This window comes from Eulemur rufifrons, chromosome 20 (genome assembly GCF_041146395.1).
Source record: "Eulemur rufifrons isolate Redbay chromosome 20, OSU_ERuf_1, whole genome shotgun sequence".
Taxonomy (NCBI): Eukaryota; Metazoa; Chordata; class Mammalia; order Primates; family Lemuridae; genus Eulemur; species Eulemur rufifrons.
The window spans coordinates 27040216-27059915 of record NC_091002.1 but is presented as its reverse complement, the minus strand read 5'-3'; the positions used below and the strand labels follow the sequence as shown (position 1 = coordinate 27059915).

The following is a 19700-nucleotide window of genomic DNA, read 5'->3' as shown; positions in this document are numbered from 1 at the left end:
AGAATTGTCAACCCATACCCCCAGGAGAAACAACTTTACCAACTAGAGTACAGTGCTTCTGGATAGTTCTTTTGGTCTTTAGTCTTCTACTTTCCAGTTATTTCCAAAGTTATTTAGGTCATAACCTCTATTCCCCATGTCCTTCAGTGAGATTATCTCATGCACTTGTAATACAATTAGATTCTTTTGTCATAGTCTGCATTCCATCCTGTGATCCCCTACCATCTTCGTGGATTTTTTAAAAATTAGTATACATCAAGGTTCACTTTTTGTGTTGTAAAGGTCTATGGTTTTGCCAAATGGATGTGACAAATGAACAGTATAGGACGTCTTTATATATTCTGGGTATTAAGCCCTTATCAGATGTATCAGTCACTACAGTACCATGCAGAATAGTTTCAGGTTTCTAAAATATCCACTGTGCCTCACGGAGCCAGCTGTCTCCCTCTTCCAAATCCTCTGGCAGCCATTGATCTGTTTTCCATCTCAATGGTTTTCTTTTTTTTTTTTTGAGACAGAGTCTCACTCTGTTGCCCGGGCTAGAGTGAGTGCCGTGGCGTCAGCCTAGCTCACAGCAACCTCAAACTCCTGGGCTTAAGCGATCCTACTGCCTCAGCCTCCCGAGTAGCTGGGACTACAGGCATGCGCCACCATGCCCGGCTAATTTTTTGTATATATATATTTTAGTTGTCCATATAATTTCTTTCTATTTTTTAGTAGAGACGGGGTCTCACTCTTGCTCAGGCTGGTCTCGAACTCCTGACCTCGAGCGATCCACCCGCCTCGGCCTCCCAGAGTGCTAGGATTACAGGCGTGAGCCACCACGCCCGGCCTGGTTTTCTTTTTTTAAAAAAATCATATAAATGAAATCATATAGTATGCAACATTTTGAAAATGGCTTCTTTTATTTAGCAATATGAATTAAGACTCATCTATATTGTTGTGTGGATTGAGAGTTTGTTCTTTTGATCGATGAATAGTGTTCCATAGTGTGGATGTTTCACTGTATGTCCATTCACCTATTAAAGGACATCTTGGTTGCCTCCAGCTTTATTGCAAATAAAGCTACTGTAAACATTTGTATGCAGGTTTTTGTGTGGACATAAGATTTCTAGTTAGTTTGGTAAATAATGTAATTGTGAGGTTTGGAATGTAATTGTGAGGTTGTATGGTAAATCGATGTTTAATTTTATTAAGAAACTGACAAACTGTCTTCTAAACTGTACTTCCAAAGTACCATTTTCCATTCCCACTAGCAGTGAGTGAGAGTGCCTGTTTCTCTGCATCTTTGTCAGCACTTGATATTGCCAGTATTTAGAATTTAGCCATTTTATTAATACTAGGTGTGTACTAGTTATTTTGATTTGTATCTTATTTTAATTTGCATTTCTCCAATGAAAAAAGAGAATTTTTCATATGCTTACTTACCATTTGTATGTCTTCTTTGGTAAGATGTCTATCCTTATGTTTTGTCCATTTTTAATTGTATTTTTGTTTTCTTATTGCTGAGTTTTAGACATTGTTTGCATATTCTGGATATGATCTTTGGGATGGTTAATTTTATGCATCAACTTCATTGGGCTAAGGGATGCTCAGATAGCTGGTAAAACATTATTTCTGGGTATGTCTGTGATGGTGTTTCCAGAAGAGATTAGCATTTGAATCAGTAGACTGAGTAAAGAACATTGCCCTCACCAATGCAGGTGGGCATTATCCAACCCATTGAGGATCTGAATAGATCAGAAAGGCAGAGAACGGGCAAATTCTCTTTTCTTGAGCTGGGACATTCATATTCTTCTGCTCTTTGACATCAGAGCTCCTAGTTGTTGGATCTTTGAACTATGGATCTTATACCAGCTGTCACTCTGCCCCCTTCTCAGGCCTTTGGAGTTAAAAGTATTTTAATTCCCTGTCTAAAACAATCTTTTATCAGATATGTGATTTGCAAAAATTTTATCCCATCCTATATCTTATCTTTTCATCCGCTTAACAGTGTCTTTTATACAGGAAAAGTTTAATAAAGTCCAACTATCAATTTTTTCTTTAATAGATTGTGTTTTTGGTATTGTATCTAAAGAGTTATCACCAAACTCAAATAGATTTTCTTCTATGTTTTTTCCCAGAAGTTTTATTGTTTCTTTTAAATTAAGTCTATGAATTATTTTGCATTCATTTTAGTTAATTTTCATGTAAATTATAAGGTCTATGCTGAGAATTTCTCTCTCTCTCTCTCTCTGCCTATGTAAACATCTAATTGTTCCAACATCTTTGTCAAAAATCAGGTGACTATTTGTGTGGGTATATTTCTGGACTCTCTATTCTGTTCCATTGATCTATGTGTCTGTTTTTTTGACCACACTGTCTTGGATTACTGTAGCTTTGTAGTAAGTCTTGAAATCGGACAGTGTGAGTTCTCTCCAACTTGGTTCTTTCAGAATTTTGTTGGCTATTCTGGTATCTTTGCCTTTCTATGTAAATTTTAGAATCAGTTTATCAGTATCTACCCAAAAGCATGCTGAGATTTTGATTAATATTGCACTGAGTCTATAGATCAAATTAGGAAGAATTGATATCTTTTTTTTTTTTTTTTTTTTTGAGACAGAGTCTCACTCTGTTGCCCAGGCTAGAGTGAGTGCCGTGGCGTTAGCCTAGCTCACAGCAACCTCAAACTCCTGAGCTCAAGCGATCCTCCTGTCTCAGCCTCCCGAGTAGCTGGGACTACAGGCATGCACCACCATGCCCGGCTAATTTTTTCTATATATATTTTTAGCTGTCCATATAATTTCTTTCTATTTTTAGTAGAGACGGGGTCTCACTCTTGCTCAGGCTGGTCTCGAACTCCTGAGCTCAAACGATCCGCCCACCTCGGCCTCCCAGAGTGCTAGGATTACAGGCGTGAGCCACCGCGCCCGGCCAATATCTTAATGATATTGGGAGTTTCAATCTATGAACACAAAATATCTCTCCATTATTTCTTTTTTGTTTTCCTTTTTTTCTCCTGCCCATTGTCACCATTATTTTACTCTCTGCTTCTATGAGTTCAAATCTTTTATACTCCACAGTTGTCTTTCTGTGCCTGGCTTATTTCACTCAACATAATGTCTTCTAGATTTATCCATTTTGTTGCAAATGGTAGGATTCCCTTCTTTGTTAAGGCTGATTAGTGTTCCATTGTGTATGTATACTAAATTTTTCTTTATCCATCCATTGGTGGCCACTTAGGTTGATTCCATATCTCAGCCATTGTCAATAACACTACAGTCAACGTGGAAGTGCAGTTATCTCTTTGAAATACTGATTTTATTTCCTCTGGATATATACCCAGTAGTGGGATTGCTGTCTTATATGGTAGTTCTATTTTTAATCATTGAGGAAGCTTCAGACTGTTTTCCATGGTGACTGTATTAATGTAAGTTAATAAGTAACGTAAGTTCACACCAACAGTGGACAATTGTTCCCTTTTCTCCATGTCCTCTCCAGCACTTACCTTTTGCCTTTTGCTTTTTTGATAATAGCCATTCTAACAGGTGTGAGGTGTTATCTCACAGTTGTTTTAATTTGCATTTCCCTGATGATTAGTGATGTTGAATGTTTTTTCATACTTTTGGCCATTTGTATGTCTATTTTAGAGAAATACCTATATAGGTCTTTTGCCCAGTTTTTAATTGGGTTATTTGGTTTTTTGCTATTGAGTCGAGTTCCTTATATATTTTGGATCTTAACCCCTTATCAGATGTATGGTTTGCAAATATGGTATTTTTGCACATTTTGTTGGTTGTCTCTTTACTCTCTCCATTATTTAGATCTTTGATTTGTTTTGTCAATGTTTTATAGCTCTCTACATACAGATTCTCTACATATTTTGTTAGATTTATACCTTAGTACTTTGCCTGGGGGCATGCTATTGTAAAAGCTATTGTAAAATGCTATTGTAAAAGCATCCCCCCAGGCAAAGTACTTAGGTATAAATCTTATTTATTAATTTAAAAATTCCACTGGTTTATTGCTTGCATATAAGAAGGAAATTGACTTTTGTATATTGACCTTGTGTCCTATGTCCTTGCTGAACTTGCTTATTAATTCCAGAAGTTTTTCATTTGTTTGCTTGGTAGGTTCTTCGGGATTTTCTGTGTAAATAATCATGTCATCCATGAATAAAAACAGTTTCGTTTCTTCCTTTCCAAACTGGATACTTTTTATTTTATTTCCTTGCGCTAACTAGGACTTCCAGTATGATGGTGAATGGGAATGGTATGAGAGGGCATTCTTGTCTTTTTCTGAACTTTATCAGGAAGACATTAACTCTATTACATTAAGTATGATGCTGCATATTGATTTTTTAATATATTCTTTATTTGGTTAGGGAATTTTTTTTCTTCCTCTTCTTTTTTTTTTTTTTTTTTTTTTTGAGACAAGGTATTGCTCTGTTGTCTGGGTTAGAGTGCAGTGGCATGATCATAGCTCACTCCTAGCCTCAAGCCATCCTCCCACCTCAGCCTCCCAAAGTGCTAGGATTACAGGCATGAGCCACTGCAGCCGGCCAGGAATTTCCCTTCTATTCCTAGCATTTTTAGAGCTTTTATCTTGAATGGACATTGCACTTTGTCAAATGCTTTTTTTCTGTGTCTATTGATAAGCTTTTTCTTATTTAATCTATTGATATGATGTATTACATTGATTTATTTACAAATATTGAACCAGCCTTCTCTTCCTGGAATGAACCCCATTTAATTGTGATATATTATCATCCTCTTTATATATTGCTAGATTAAATTTGCTAATATTTTATTAAGGATATCTGCAGTTATGTTTATGAAAGATATTTGTAGTTTATTTATCTGATTTGGGCATTAGAGCAATTCTAGCCTCATAATATGAGTTGGGAATTATTCCTTTCTCTTTTATTTTCCAGAACATATTATATAAAATTGGTATTAATTCTTCCTTAAATGTCTGGCAGAATTCATCGGTGAAACCATCTGGTTCTGGTGTTTCCTTTTATGGAAGGTTTCAAACTACTAATTAAATTGGTTTAATAGACGTAGAGCAATCCAGGTTACCTGGTTTTCCTTAAGTGAGTTTCGGTAGTTTGTGTCTTTCAAAGAATTGGTTCATTTTATATAAATTACCAAATTTATATGAATAGAGTTGTTCATAGTATTCCCTCATTATCCTTGTAGTTTCTGTGGGATCAGTAATAATACCCCTCTTTTGTTCTTGATGTTGGTAATTTATGTCTTCTTCCTTTTGTTCTTGGTTAGCCTGGTGAGGGATTTATCCATTTTATTAATCCTTACAAAGAACCAGCTTTTAGTTTTCTTGATTTTTCTGTATTTTCCTGTTTTCAATTTCATTGATTTCTGCTCTAGTGTTTTATTATTTTCTTCCTCCTGTTGTCTTAAATTTAGTTTTTTGTTTCTTATCTAGTTTCCTAAGGTGGAAGTTTAGGCTACTGATTTTAGAACTTTAGTTTTTTTCTAACATACAAATTTAATGGTATACATTTTCTTCTAAGCACTGCATTAGCTAAATCCCACAAATTTTGATAACTTTTATTTTCATTTAGTTCAAAGCATTTTCTAAGTTCTCTCGTGACTGCTTTTTTGACTGTTAGTTTATTTAGAAGTGTATTGTTTAATTTCCAAATATAGTCAGCTCTATTTCTGTTTTTGATTTCTAGTCTAATTTCTTTGTGGTCTGAGAACATAACTTGTATGACTTTTATTCTTTTAAAGTTTTGAAGGTGCATGTTATGATCCAGAATGTGGTCTATCTTGATGAATGTTCCATGTGCGTTTGAGAAGAATGTGCATTCTGTTATTGGATGACATGTTCCATAAATGTCAATTAGATTAAATTAATTGATAGTGTGATTCAGGTCATCTATATCCTTACTGATTTTTGCCTGTTTGATCTGTTAATTAATGAGAGAGGAGTATTAAAGTCTCTAACTCTAATAGTGGATTTGTCTATTTTTCTTTTCAATTCTGTCAGTTTTGTCTCATGAGTTTTGACACTTTGTCGTTAGGAGCTTAAGATCATTATGAGTCTTGCAGAATTGACCGCCTATCATATAATGTCCCTCTTTACTCCTGACAACATTCCTTATTCTAAAGTCTGCTTTGTCTAAAAAAAGTAAGTAACTACTCCAGCATTTTTTGATTTGTGTTAGCATAGAGTATCTTCCTTCATTACTTTACTTAAAATTTTTGAGATATAATTCACATACCATAAAATTCACAATCTTAAAGTATACAATTCTGTGCTTATTATTATACTATTATATTAATAGTATAATCACAAAGATATGCAATCCTCACCACTACTTCCAGAAACTTATAATCACCCCAAGAAGAAATTTCATACCCATTAGCAATTATTTCCCATTCCTTCTCCCCCAGTCCCTTGTAACCACCAGTCTGCTTTATGTCTCTATGGATTTGCCTGTTCCAGACATTTCATATAAATGGAATCATACAATGTGGTTCTATATTGTGTCTGGCTTCTTTCACTTAGTATAGTATTTTCAAAGTTCATCCATGTTGTAGCATGTATCACCACTTCATTCCTTTTTATGGCTGGATAATATTCCATTGTGTGATGTAATGTTCCATTGCACCATTCCATTTTGTTTATCTGTTTATCAGTTGATGGATTGGGTTGTTTTCATTTTTTGGCTCTGATGAATAGGCTGCTATGAACATTGGTGTATGAGTTTTTGTGTGGATATATGTTTTCAGATCCCTTAGTTATATACCTAAGAGTAGAATGGCTGAGTTATTTGGTAACTCTATATTTTAACATTTTGAAGAATCACCAAATTTTAATGCAGCAGATGCACCATTTGACATTGCATTAGCAATATAAGAAGGTTCCATCTTTTCAACATCCTTGCTAATACTTATTATTGTACATCATTTTTTGGTATTATTATTAATATTCTGGTAATATATATAAAATAAAATTTGCCATTTTAGTAATTTTAAGTGTCCTGTTTAGTGGCATTAATTACATTCACAAAGTTCTGCAACTATCACCACTATCTATATCCAAAATGTTTTTTATCACCCCAAACTGAAATTCTGCAACCATTTAGTAACTCCCAATTCCCTCCTTCCCCCAGCCCCTGGTAACCTCTAATCTACTCTCTGTCTTTATGAATTTGCCTATTCCAGACATTTCATAAAAGTGGAATCATACAATTTTTGTCCTTTTGTGTTTGGCTTATTTCACTTAGCATAATGTTTTCAAGGTTTATACTGGTAGCAGGTATCAACTTCATTCCTTTCTATGACTGAATAATGCTCCATAATATGTATATACCACATTTTGTTTGGCCATTCCTCTGTTGATGGACAGTTGGCTTGTTTCCACCGTTTGGCTATGGTGGATAAAGTGCTGCAATGAACATTGGCATATCGGCATGCCCCTGCCTTCAATTCTTTGGGGTATAAAGCCAGGAGTGGAATTCCTGGAGGTTTAGCTTTTTAAGGAATTGGAAAGCTTTTCTATGGTGGCTGCATTGCATCCTCCCCAACAGTGTAGAAGTTTCCGATTCCTCCACATCCTTGCCAAGACTTGTAGTTTTCTTTTTTTAATTATCCTTTTAAATACTTATGCTTGTAGGTAGGAAGTAGTATATCATTGTGGTTTGATTTTGCATTTGTCTAATGACTAATGATGTTGAACATCTTTTCATATGCTTATTGACCATTTATATATCTTCTTTGGAGAAATGTTTATTAAAGTCCTTTGTCCATTTTTTAATTGGGTTGTTTGCCTTTTTATGTTGTTGAGTTGTAGGAACTCTTTATATATCTTTATATATATTTGATAACCCTTATCAAATATATAATTTGCAAGTATTTTCTCCCATTGCATAGTTTATCTTTTGATAATGACATTTGATGCACAGTTTTTCATTTTAATTAATTAATTTTTTTCTTTTGTTACTCATGCTTTTGCAACCATTACCAAATGTAAGGTTATAAAGATTTACCCCTATGTTTTCCTCTAAGAATTTTATGATTTTGTATTTTATATTTAGGCTTTGAGTTATTTTGAGCTCATTTTTGTATACAGTGTGAGGTAGGGACTCAACTTCATTCTTGTGCATGTGGAAATCCAGTTGTCCTAGCACAATCTGTTGAAGAGACTATTCTTTCTCCATTGACTGTACTTATCACCCTGGCCAAAAATCAATTGGCCATGGAAGTATGGGTTTATTTCTGGACTTTCAATTCTATTCCATTGGGCTATATGTCTACCCTTATGCCAGTTACCACACTGTTTTAATTATTATAGCTTTATAGCAAGTTTTGAAATCGAGAGTATGAATCTCCAACATTGTTCTTTTTACACATCTCCTTATAAGAGGGAAGCAGAGGGGGATTTGACCCACAGAAGATGAGGCGGTGACATGACCACAGAGTGGTCTTGATTGGAGTGAACTGGCCACAAACCAAGGAATGACAACAGCTACCAGAAGCTGGAAGAGGCAAGGAAGCGATTCTCCTCCAGAGCCCTCAGCCATGCCAACACTTTGATTTCAGCTCAGTGATACTGATTTTCAACTCCTGGCCTCCAGAATAGTAAGAGAGAAAATTTCTGTTGTTTTTAGCCATGAAGCTTTTGGTAATTTGTTATAGTAGCCTTGGGAAATCAATACAGGTTGTGTATCCCTTATCTGAAATGCTTGGAACCAGAAGTGTTTCAGATTTCTGATTTTTCTAGATTTTGGAATATTTGCTCATACATATTGAGATATCTTGGGGATGGGACGCAAGTCTAAACACAAAATTTATTTATGTTTCATATACACCTTATACACATAGCCTGAAGTAATTTTATACAATATATTTTTTTTTTTAGAAATGGGGTCTTTCTATGTTGCCCAGACTGGCTTAAACTGCTGGGCTCAAGCAATCCTCCTGCCTCAGGCTCCTCAGTAGCTGGGACAACAGCTATGCACCACCACACCTGGCTACACAATATTTTTAATAATTTTGTGCATAAAACAAAGTTTTGACTACATTTTGACTGCAACCCACCACATGAGGTCAGCTGTGGCATTTTCCACTTGTGGTGTCATGTTGGTGCTCAAAAGTTTCGGATTTTGGAGCATTTCAGATATCACATTTTCAGATTATGGATGCTCACCCTGTACAGCATGGCTTGTCACTTTTTTGGTGAAAGCTGAACGTGTTGTATAGGAAAATAAATACTGAGGTAAATAGATCTTTAGCGTGAGGATTGATGTTAATCTAGCTAGGAATTGGGCTCCCTTTAATGCTTGTTTTAGCCATTGGCACCAGGGACTTCAAGTTCCTTTAATGTCCTTGTTTTCTCCTCCCTGCTTGGCTCTGGAGTTTTCCTTTGTACTGCTCCTTAGAGAGAGCCTGTGTCTCTCAGCCTCAGCTGTAATTGGCTGTGTTCTACTGGAGGCTTATTGGTGTGACCGTGGGGAAGGGGGGAGATTCTCTAACCCTATAATTAAGTCTCAGTCTTTTGTGGGCCTGTCGCTTCAGTAGAGTGTCCTTCAGAAGTGTTTCCCTTCCGTCTTCATGGGTAGAGCTTCCCCCTCTCCCTGCTTCTTTGCCCCCTCAGGTGAGACAGGACATCTGGAGAGGGCTGGAATGAAGCAGAGCCCCTTTTGCCTAGCTGGGATGAAGCTTTAGAATTGCCCTCTGGCAAAGTCCTTGCCTCTGGAGAGCAGGGAAAGGGTCTGGGAGGGCTCCATCATCAACTGCTCTTTGCCCCGCCCTGCCAGGGCCACAGGGGGGCCTTCTCAGCTCTTTCCTTCTAGAACCCGATGAGCTTTCTGGAGGGAAAACCTGCAAAAGTGTGAGGCCTTCCCTCCCCTCCCCATGGCTGTGGTCTCCAGTCACTCCCCACTCTCATGCCAGTCTGCACTTAGCCTTGGCAATTATCAGGATTACCAGTGAGGCGTTCCCACGGGCTCATGGCATTGCTCCAGGCAAGCAGATCTCGGGACCCACATTGCTCTGCATGCACCTGGCTCCCTGGGTTTTCGGGTGGCAGTTTGCCCTGCAACCCCAATTCTCTAATGGGTTTGAGGAAAATGATTGATTTTCAGCTTATCTAGCTTTTTCTTGTTGGAAGGTCAGGAGTAATGACTTCCAAGTTCTTTACATGTCAGAGCTGAAACCAGAAGTCTCCATTGTGGCCATTTTTAAATCTCAGACTACTACAGCACGTAAGAAATATCAGGAGTCACAAAATCATAGAACTATAATCGGAATCATAAAGACTTTGGCACATAGAGTCATAGAGTTTTACAACTGGGGAATCATAAATTCTAAGAATAAAAATTCCCCAGATTGAAAATCTCCATGGGCCCACCACCGTTTATAGGATGACATGATGTGAAATGGTTTTTATGATCTGACCTGTTCCATCTCTCCAGCCTCATTTCTCACCACTTACCTCACCTCCCACCCAAAGCCTATTCTCCCTCCCACTCTCTGCCAAAAACAAATTCTGTCTCACACCAGGGCTCCAACCATGTCCTAAAGTACTTGAGATTCTCTGATGCTCCTTGAATATTTCCTGGAACATAAGAAACCCTCAACAATCATTTGTTAGTATAATTAACGAATAAAATTATAAAACTCTCAGCACAGCGTGTAGCACGTAGAAGCATTAATAGTGGCCGACCTCTATTATCCACCTGATTTTTGCCTGATACTCTTCTAAGCATGTCACATGTATTAATTAATTTTATTTTCATAATCTAATATAGTAGGTGCTACTGTTACTCCTATTTAAACATGAAGGAACTGAGGCACAAAGAGGCTAGCAGCTTGCCCAGTGTTACCCACCTGGTAAATGGTAGAACTGGGATTCGAACTCAGGCAACTGTCATAAAAGGGTTGTAATTAGCATGAAGCCTCCACTGTTAATATTTGCCAGGCACTGTGCTGATGCTAGATGCACTACATACATAATCTGTAATTTCACAATAACCTCCATTTAACACATGAAGAAACGGAGGCTCAGAGAGGGTAGGTAACTTGTCCAGGGTCACACAGCTAGTGAAGCTGGAACTAAAAAGTTCAAACCAGGTTGGCCTGCTCTAACTCCCACGTTCTCTCCTATTCTGGCATGGTTTCTACTGACTGTCTCTGGAGGAAGGGAGAGCCTTTGCCTGCTTGTCAAGCCATCAAACTCCTCTTCCTCCAAGACAGATCTCAAGGATCCCTTTGTTATGAAGACTTCCCTGACCTCTCCCCCACCCGCCCCCAGCCGCCGCAGTCACCCTCCCTCCCTGGGCCTCCGTAGCCCACTCCTCTGCCCTTCACACAGCAGTGCAGCCTAGTGGTTAAAACACAGGCTCTCCCGGTGGTCTTATGTTGCCACCCAGTGCAAACACACACGTGTACACAGCTTCAAGAAACAGCCCTTGGCCTTGCTATGTGGGATAAACTCAGATATTTCCTCTTCTTTTCTCTTCTCTCTAACCCCTTCTTCTAGCCCCTTCAAACTCTTCTCTTTCCTTCTTTTCTCTTCTCTCTTTTCCATCTTTCCCATTTTTAAAAACTGCTGGTTTAGGTCCACTAAATTGATCTCATGCCCCATGAAGGCATTGTGACCTCTGGCTTGAAAATCAATCACTTATCAACCAGAACCTTTCTCCTGCGTCCCTGGCAGGAGTGCTGTGCTCGCACGCCCTGGCGAAGAGGAGTTCCAGCGTAGGAGGTGAGTGGTTTCGTTGCTGGACAGCACTCATTGTTAGAAAGTCCTTCCTCCTCTGAAGCTGAAATGAGCCTCCTGCAACTTCCCCATGGGCTCCTGTCTGGCTCGCTGCTCTCTGGCTGCGTGTTATCAAGCAAGTCGCCTCAGCTCGCTGGACTTCCCTTTCTGCCCCTGTTCCTACACATGGGCCCCGCCCAATGCTCAGCGCCTCAAAGTCCACACAAAGTCTTAGTTCCAGTTGGGGCATTGACCTTCACCTTCATCCCCCATTGCTGCGTTTGTTTGTTCCCATGGGGACGGGGGTCACTGGGCCAGTCTACCCGTAGTGGCTGAAGTCTTCAGCTCCTGCAGCAGAGAAGTTTATTGGGACTGTGTGAAATATCTAAAGAGGGTTTCTTTTGCCCCCTCAAATCTCTTTGGCTTTTTTCCTTTCCTCCACTACTTGAATCTTCCCAGTGAGATACCCAGTTGGGTTAACAGATAGCATGTTGGGAATCACAATCACTGTTGAAAGGTAAAAGAGTATGTTAGCCTTTAACATGTTAGTCTGAATTTTCCCCAGCCAGTCTTTTCCTCCATCACCCTCAGATCAGCCAAGGGATGGGAATTCTGACGGTGGCCCTCCTGAAGGTCTCCTTAGGAGTGGGAAGAGAGGCAGTAGCCAGCCCTCGCCCTGATATAAGTGCCAAATTCTTAGGACTGAATGATACCCTTGGCCCAATAAGTCCAAACTCTCTTTCTTCATTCATTCACTGAACAAGTATTTTTTGAGCACCTTCTATGTGCCAAGCCTTGTGCTTGGTGTTGCAGATACCATGGAGACCAAGACAGTCCCCATCCCTGGCCTCCCTGGCACATGCAGTCTGGCAGTAACAAGGACAACCAGCCAATTATGAGGAGAGGTAGTAGGTCCTCTGCTAAGGTCAGGGCGTTCAGCAGGGTCACCTCAGTTCACTGGGTGGTGGATCAGGGAAGGCTTCCAGGGAGTGGCATTTTAGCCACTGAAGGACAAGGAGCCTGTGGCCGAGTAGTCAGTCTCTCTCTCCCTGGCTTCCCTCCTCCCCAACCCCCAACCCAGACAGAATCAATGTCCCTGTCATCTTCCCGAGCCCGGCTGGTTCACTAGCTTCAATCAGTACTTCCCAAGTTTTAACTCATGAGAATGTTGCTTTGTTTTGTTTAACTGCAGATTTTGGGACCTCTCTAGGAGTCTCCGTCTGGGCCGGGGCTGTGATCTGCATGGCAGTCCTGGCTAATATCTTCAGAAACCCTGGGCTATGTCAGAATTTCAAAATTTTGGCATCTACCCTTGACTATTTGTTCAGCTTCTGAAAGAGAGAAGAAAAGGAAGTTGAGGCAGGAATGCCAAGGCTGTCTTTCTGTGGTTGCAGAGTCTGGAAAGGCGGGTGGAGGATGGTGCTGGCGACAGCAGGGACTGGGATGCCTCAGAGGGGTCCAGCGACCTGAGGGGCCTCCTCCCACCCGCATCATGCCTGCTCCCTCCCCTCGCGGTGGAAGGCCTCGGGCATGTGGCAGCACCCTTGTTCCACAGTTGCTAAGTGTTTCAAGACGGGGACAGCAGAGCAGGAATTCACGCGCAAGTCCCTCTGAGTGTGGGGCCCTGGGCACCCCAGGGACTGCACCCCTGGCAGGCTCTGTAGGCATCGTGGTGAGTGGGGCGGGGACCAGGCTGAAACCCTGAAAGGAAACCAGGCCGGTGAGTGTTCAAGGAAGAAGGGTCCTTACAGCACCTGGCTCAATCCCCTTCATGTCTGGTTAGAGAATCTGAGGCCCAGAGAGATGGTCCAAGCTCGCCCTGCAAACTGGCGGCAGAGTGAGATCAGAACCCACCCGAGACCCTCCCTCTGTCCCTCTCCATCTATCTCTGTGCTTTCCCGGGGTGGTCTCATTCCATGCAATGTCTTTTGAAACCGTGCATGTGCTTATCCCCAGTACCCCACCACCTGTGTCTCCCCCAGCTCCAGCCTCCTGTGCCCAGCCGTCCCCAACAGCAGCGGCCTCTCGCTCCCGCTCCTCCCCTGCCTTCCTCCAACTCCCCTCCCTTGACAGAGACACACACACACACACACACACACACACACACACACGGCCACCAGAGTGTTTTTCCAATCTGTGAATTGGATCCTGTCCCACCCTGCTCTCAGCCCAAGGCACTGCACGCAGATTGCAATCCAACCTCCTCACCATGGCCTGTGGCTTCTCCGTGGCTGTCTGCTTTTCTCTCTGCTGCCATTACAGTGACCTTGCTGTGTCTCAGATGCACCCAGCTCATGTCTGCCTTGCGTGCTGAGTCCCTCTCTCCAGGATACTCTTCCCCTGGACTCCCTCTGGCTCCCCGTCCCTTCATCCTTTTGTCCCTTCCTCCCTGTCCCTTCGGTTGGGTCTCAGCTCACAAGCTCCTCCCCAGAGAGGGCCTCCCGTGCAGGCTGTGCACAGCACACCCCGCCACTCTCTCGCCTCTGCCTTCTTTATTTTCCTCTGTACCAGCGACCCCAGCCTGGAATTACACCGCATATTTATTCCCTTACTCTCACCCTCTCCCGTCCTGCTCACTGCTCACTTGCTCAGTGCCTTGCATGGGGCCTGGCACATAACTGGCGCTCTATAAAAAATTGTTGTAGGAATGAATAAATCAGTGATCAAACACATTCATTTAACAAACACGTGTTCGGAGGCTGTTCAGTGTCAGGGCTGTGCTAGGCACCAAGAACTCGGGCGTGGAGCAAGTGGACGAGGAAGGGTCCCTGCCCTCAGGGAGTTGGATCACCACCTTGGGGACAGACGGCTCTGTGTTTGTAGGAGCCTCAGAGTGACATGAGTGGCTGGTCTAGGCTGAGTCTGAGCCCGGGCCAACAAGATGGGGGGAGGGTAAAAGATCCATGGGTCCTTGCAGCAAGGAGTTGAATTTTAGGGACCATCAATGTCCCTTTTCTGAAGAGCTAGTGGCTCTCTGTCCCTCTGGTCCCAAACCCATTATGCCAGCACAGGGGCCCAAACTCATGAAGGGGGCTCTTGGAGCTCCAGCCCCCATAAGAGGTTGTGCTTCTAGGCTGGGTGTGATTCAGTTCCCACTGGTGCTAAAGTTGGGAAGAAGGAGGTGCCTTCCACTCAGAGGAAGCCGAGCCTTACCCACTGGGCATGTGGCCCAGCCTGGGCGAGCCCGGTGGGTACCTTGGATTCCTCAGGCCACGCCTCGGAAAACCCCAACCTCCCCACTTCTCCTCGAGCCTTCCATCCTCACAAGGTAGGTGGCCACAGCTCCCCACCCTCTGCAGCCCTGGCATTGGCCATTTCCTCTTTCTGGGCAGAGGATGTGTTTGAAGCTGAAAGGCAGATGCAGGAGCCCCGGAAGCCCACTCCTCCAGGAAGCCATCTGTGCTTTCTCCCTGGGAGTGCCTCCTTCTTTCCCTTACCCCATAGCACATACCCTCCTCCTAGTTCATTTATCCACGGATCCATCCATCCATCCATCCATCCAACAAATATTCATTGAGCACCTGCTCAGCTCCCAGTACTTAATCACGGAGTGATCAAGGATGTGGTCCCCATCCTCCAGAGCTTATAGTCAAATAAGGGGAAGAGTTATTATGCACTAACTGCAAATTAAAATTTTAACTACAGCTGTCATAAATGCTACACAAGAGAAGTGCCTGAGCCCACAGGGAGGCATTAGGGTAGGGAAGATTCCCTGAGGAAGGGTGTTTTACCCAAGACCTCGCTGGCCACTGTGGTAGCCAGCAGCCACACGTGACTCCTGAGCACTTGCACTGTGGCTAGTGCCACCGAGGCACTGACTTGTTTATTTTACTTAGTTGTAATTAGTTGAAGTTTAACTTTCAAAACTAAAGCAGTGTAAATTTTGATTTTGTTGTCTGTTAAATACAAGTTTATTGTTTTGGTAGGACTACAATTTTACTTTGTAGAAAATTCAAAGACTTGTGAAAGGAATGTCAAATACCACAATATGTTTGTATTGTTTGCATGTTGAATTGCTAGGACTTTGGATATCAGATTAAATAAATAGCAGTTAAAATGAATTTCATCTGTTCCTTTTTACTTTTTTAAAATGGATACGAGAAGATCTAAAACCCCGTGTGTGGCTGTGACTGTTCCTATGAGCTGAGAGACGAGGGCAGGTAGGAGACAACCAGGTATAGGGGTGTGAAGGATTTGGGGAGGGTCACATTCCTTGGGACGGAAACTCACGTTTATTAAGCTCCTATTTTATGCTTGAAACTCCAGACTTTGTATGCATGAGACTCAGTCACTGGGTAGACACCACTCGTCTTTTGTTACAGGTAAAGAAACGGGAGCTCAGGAAGTTCCAGTAACTTGACCATGGTGGGTGTGATGGTTGAAACTTTGAACTTTGCAGGAGTGCCAGCTTGAACTGGTTTGCTTTCTTTCTTTCTTTCTTTTTTTTAATTGAGACAAGAGTCTTGCTCTGTTGCCTGGGCTAGAGTGCAGTGGCATGATCATAGCTCACTGCAACCTCAAACTCCTGGGCTCAGGTGATCCACCTGCCTCAGCCTCACGAGTAGCTGGGACTACAGGCGCGTGCCACCAAGCCCGGCTAATTTTTTCTATTTTTAGTGGAGACAGGGTCTCACTCTTGCTCAGGCTGGTCTCGAACTCCTGAGCTCAAGCAATCCTCCTGCCTTGGCCTCTCAGAGTGTTAGGATTACAGGCATGAGCCACCGTGCCCAGCCTGAACCAGTTTTATTTCTGAATGCTGCTTTCAACTTGGCTCTGTCAAATTTCTCCTTCCTGCCCCCTCTGTTCTCTTAAGCACAGCCCATCATTTCTGGATACCTTGCAGAAAGGTTCTGCTCTATAATTACTGAACAAATGGATGACGATAGATGAATAATTTCATCAAACTTTATGAAATAGCTATTCTGTGTCAGCCCCTGTTTAAGATTTAGCCCAAACCAGTCTGGTTGAAAAGGCCAACATTATGTCTAGTTCAGCGCCTACTTCCTCCCCTTGCTCCAGCACTGTCCCCCAAGTCCCTGCTGAGGGATCTGGAAGGGGGAGAGGTGAAGCGTTCTTTTGTTCCTCCTTCCTTCCCTGAATCGAGCCCCTTCTATCCTCTGGTGTGTTGGGGTCCGGGAGGGGAGATGGGGAAAGGTTTCTTTCGCCCGACAGTGCTGTTGACTAGGGCTGGAATCTGGAGGCCAGCTGCCTCCTGGGGCACAGGTGTGATCCCTAGGAGGGCCCTGCATGTGTGCATGTGCGTGCGTGTGTCCATGTGTGCATGTGCATGCGTGTGTGTGCTGTGCGGGTGCCTCACCCAGGCTCACAGCTCCCATGCTGCAGCCTCTTGCTCCTGGGCCCCCCAGCCAGCGGCCAGCCCTCTTGAGTGAGCCACAGACAAGAGGCTCTAAGCTTGGCCACCCTCCTCAGTGGCCTCAGGTTCCCTCCAAGGACCTAGCACCCTTGCCACTCCGCATGGAGGAAGCCCAGGCCGCTGTCCTGCCGGCTCTTCTCAGTCCCTGCTCCCCTGCTCAGGGTGGCATCGAGGTGGATCAGCAAGTCCGTTGTTGCCTCAGGAGACACCCAGGACAAAGGGATCCAGCCTTCTCGTCCTGCAGGCACCCTGTCCTCTGGGAGGCATCTTGCTCGAGCACTTTGCTTGGCGGGGCGGTGGTGGGGGTGCTGTGAGGGAGGGAGGAGGTTTCATAACAGTCTCCCCCCGGCTGACAACTCCCCTCAGTTAGCTGAGTGTACAGACCCGGGGAGATGGGGTGCCTGGGAAGCAGGTCAGGCTTGGCTGCTTCATAATCAGTCCTGAGAACACACCTGGCCCCAAAGGTCCATAGAGACCTAGTCTGTGCCCAGCACTGTGCTGGTGGCCGGTGACAGCAGTGAACAAAAGGCAGCAATCTTCAAGGTGAATCATCGTTTTCTATCAGGGAAACAGATGAAAACAGTCAGTACCTACGTCTGGGCTAACCCCTGGGAAGCCGAGTTAAGGCACGGAAATGGGGAGACCAAGGGCAGAGGCTGTTTTCACGGGGCGGCGAGGGACACTGCTGGCTGTTTCCCCAACTTGTAGCCTACTAGACAATTCCGGGCGACAGGAAAGGCCTGTCTGACACTGTGAGCCTAGTTAAGTGGTGAGGCCGGGGTTAGGTGTCAAAATCCACGCACTTTCTTCATTGTGTTTGGTCTCGGTCGGTCGTATATGTTCCCCAGCCCTTCTGGGACCACCTCGGATCCATTCTGTACTTCCAGAAGCCACCTCTGGGTCTGGGACAGGGCAGGCTCTCAGGGATGTTTGTTCAGCATGGAGGAGCCCCTGGGAGAGGGGACACTGGGACTCACCCCTCAGACGCCTGCTCTGGGGCTCGAAGCTCAAGGTGGGGCTGAGCCCCTTCCCCGATGGCTCATGGGACATCAGAGATCGTCAGCGCCCAGCCAAAAGCCACAGATGCCTCCCCTGGCTGGAGACCTCAGCCCTGAATGTTTGGGGTTTGGGAGGAGGCCTTGGCCACAGTGACCACTTCTCTCCCTGTGGCTCAAACGTCTGCTCCAGGCCTGGTGGGGCTGGGGAGGGCTGGGCAGCTGGGGAGTATAAGGGCCACTCCAGGCTGTCGGGAAACCAGGCAGTGGCTCCTGGGCTTGTGCAGAGCCTCATCCAAGCGTTGTTGCCCAGCACAGACCGGGGACACTGTGAGCCTCTCACCATGACCGCCACACCTGGGCAGGCGCTGGGCTCCCTCCTGCCCACCCTTCTGCTGGGACTCACAGGTGAGTCCCGAGTCCTGACCACAGAGACTCTCGGAGCAGGCAGGGAGGCCCGCAGGGATTACCGAACCCAGCCACCTCATGTTCCAGGTGGGAGACGGAGGCCCCGAGGACTGGCTGGGCCGTTCTCCTGCCTGCCAGGTGCTGTCGTGCATCTTTTCCTCAACATGGACCTTGTGGGAAAAGGGAGATGGTGGGAGCTTGGGCATCGGAGGAGGGCATGACACAAGGGTGAGGGGCTAGGGTGGGTCAGGGGAAAGAGAGGAGCCCATCTCCCACCCAGCTTCCCTGCTGTCAACTCCGGTCTGGGTGGCCGCCAGTCCTGCGTAGGTGTGAGGGTTGGAAAGACAGAGAGAAAGAAACCTGAGTGAGGGCGCCTGCGTGTCCCGGGAAGGGCCCTCTGCTTGCTAACTCAGACCTGCCTACCACCCCCTGTCACCACTGACAGGCTGTGCAACCGCCAGCAAGTCGCTAAACCTCAGCCAGCCTGTTTCCTCTTCTGGAAATTGGGGACAATAGTGCTATTAATAGCATCCCACGGCTGGGATATGGATGAAAATGAGCCCACACACCTGAGCATTTTATAAACCACAGGCTGCTGCATGCAGGTGGTGTGATGAGAACATAACATGAAAAGGTACCAGAGCTGTGTGCCAAGAGGACAGGCTGCCCTCTGTCCCCTGTCACCTTGTGTTCTCCTTGCTGGTCTATTTTTCTGCCCCCGAGACACACACACTTAACCAGATGCTCCCTGAGGGTAGGGGTCCTACCTGACTCATCTCTGTGGCCCCGGCACCCAACTCACGACCTGGTGCAGAGCAGGGGGCAGGGGACGCAGTGAGGACTTGGAGAGGTCCCTACTCCAGATCTCAGCAGGGCTGTCCTGGGGAGGAGGGACACGTCTTATTCTGAGGTTTTCCTGGGATAACTCTAGCAGGTAGATCCCAGGTTAGAAGCAGGAAGTATTTTGTCATAGTCTAAGCTACATGAGGGTGAATGAAGCTGCCTAGGGTGGAGAGAGCTCCCCATCACTGGAGGTGAGCAAGCAGAGGATGCACACCCATGGAGGTGTTGAGGGGAGGAACCCGAGTAGGCCAGCCATCCCTGCTGCAGCGACCCTTGACTTCACACTCGAGTCATCATGAACTTACGTCCAAAATGGACATCCTGAGTCTTCACCATACCTTTCCTATCCCAGCTCGGTCCCTCTCCAG

The 19700-nt window shown here is 44.4% G+C and overlaps 1 gene segment (V, D, J or C); it reads left to right on the top strand.

The window, feature by feature from the left end:
* The window catches only part of LOC138400979 (signal-regulatory protein beta-1-like), a 47316-nt gene that overhangs the window by 3222 nt on the left and 24394 nt on the right, over positions 1 to 19700 (top strand). Inside the window, exons 3-4 of the C gene segment in view lie at positions 11671 to 14980; positions 15817 to 16077.